At 44.6% G+C, this 1,901-nt stretch overlaps 1 long non-coding RNA gene across 1 annotated transcript; it reads left to right on the forward strand.

Annotated features, from left to right (window-relative positions):
- The first annotated feature begins 427 nt into the window (after positions 1–427).
- Positions 428–1,559, forward strand: LOC147606751 (uncharacterized). Its single transcript, XR_015264941.1, has 3 exons — positions 428–604; positions 1,052–1,157; positions 1,240–1,559. It is a non-coding gene; the product is annotated as an uncharacterized LOC147606751 (long non-coding RNA).
- Positions 1,560–1,901: the final 342 nt, after the last annotated feature.

Below are 1,901 nucleotides of genomic sequence, written 5' to 3' on the forward strand. Positions count from 1 at the left end.
TCACCCCTTTTGTGGATGAACTTTTTGTTTCACCCGGACCTGCACCCGGGTCTGGGTGGAGGTCTGGGTGGAGAGAGGTCGCTCCCTTAACCACCTATGGGTATTGTCCCAAACCCGATAGGTACAAGTTAGATAAAAGAGAAACCTCCGTTTTGAAAAAAGTGGCCACTCCTTTTCAGAGACAAAAAAGCCTTAACTTTTCAAATCAAAGTTAGGGACACAATGAGAGGCTGGAAGAGTGCAATTAACATGGTTTTTTCTTGCCCTTCATTAATGTCCATAAATGGGCCCTTTTGGCTCAAGGCTTTAGAGTCTATTAAAAATTCAAAATTACTAATATATATATATAGATATGGGTCATGTTTATTTAATTGGATTTGGAATTTGATGGGGAAAATTATTGAAAAGAGACTTTTCGGGAAGGTCTTCATCTCCTCCTTTATCCTTTTGCCTTTCCTCTGAGCGTTTTACTTTGATACGCTATTTGCTCTCTGTGATCTGTTTGTGAGCTCTCCGCAGATGGCCAACGAACCGAAGTATGCGTACCCCTATCCGCCTCAAGGTTATCCTCCGCAGCAGCCATACGGCTACCCGCCTCAACAAGGTATGCACAGGCTCTCTCTCTCTCTCTCCCTCAACAAGAGAGAGAGAGAGAGAGAGATTGAAATCTACATGGTACTATTGCCTGAAATCATGCCTGTTGAGATGCTCTCTCTCTCTCTCTCTCTCTCTCTCTCTCTCTCTCTCTCACACACACACACACACACACACACACTCATTGAGAGAGAGAGAGAGGTTTCACATGGTAATATTGTGCATTTTGCTGGCTTAAAGGAATGCCCATAGAGATGCGCTGAGCCTTTTTTTGTGTATGGCTTCTGTTATGCTTGTTTTCTTCTGTGCTTTTGTTTGTGTGTGTGTGTGTGTGTGCGCGCGCGCGCGCGTGCGCGCGAGAGAGAGAGAGAGAGAGTATGGTCACGATCTTTCATCCCTTCTACCTCTTGTTGAAGACCCTTTAAGCTCTCTCTGTATCGCTTTTTTTTAATGCTAGGTTACCCTCCCCAGGGCTATTACCAGCAACCGCCTCCTGTTGTACCCCCTCCCCAGTACTCTCAGCCTCCACGCAACAGCAGCAACGCAGGATTTCTTGAAGGCTGGTAACTTGTTTTCCTTACTTTTTTTGCCCCTACACTGTTGCAGAAGCAATGTTGGTATTCACATGTGTGTTTATATGTGCAGCTTAGCTGCTCTCTGCTGCTGCTGCCTCCTAGATGAATGCTGCTGCGACCCCACCATCTTCCTTAATTGATCCCTTCATGTGTGTGTGATCATGGGCTCATGGTTTTGTCATTCCAGGGATCACTTACAACAGCCGTGGGCCCTCGGGTTGAAAGTGCTCTAGGGTTAGCCTCAGCTTCACATTTGGTTTTGTTGGAAGACATTATTACCATACATTTCGCACAAAGATACTCCATGTTGTAATTCATAGCACCTGTGACATTATCCAATATATGCTTTGCTTCCTGTCATTATATGAAAATGAGAAATCCTACTACTTGCATACGTCCTCTTTTGTATTTTTTTGTTTCAGCTTTCAGAAGTTGTGCTTCTTTTTCTAACTGAAAGAAAGGAAGGAAGGGGGGGGGGGGGGGGGTGTTTGGATGCTTGCTTATTTTGGCTCCTTCCAAGGGAAGGGTACTTGTCTTCCTTTTCAAGCACATATCTTTATGGGTACTTGTCTTCTAGCACATTTCTCTTCATACTAAGTTTATTCGAGACACCTCAAACCTGCTGGATCAGCGGGCAGGGAGTCCTTAGATTTGATCATCACACTTATGGTGATGGTTTACACACCCATGGAGCCCAACAATAAAATAAAAAGATTTGCCAAAAAGGGAGAC

Source organism: Cibotium barometz, chromosome 57 (assembly GCF_041138505.1).
Source record: "Cibotium barometz isolate CiBa-2024 chromosome 57, ASM4113850v1, whole genome shotgun sequence".
Lineage (NCBI taxonomy): Eukaryota > Viridiplantae > Streptophyta > Polypodiopsida > Cyatheales > Cibotiaceae > Cibotium > Cibotium barometz.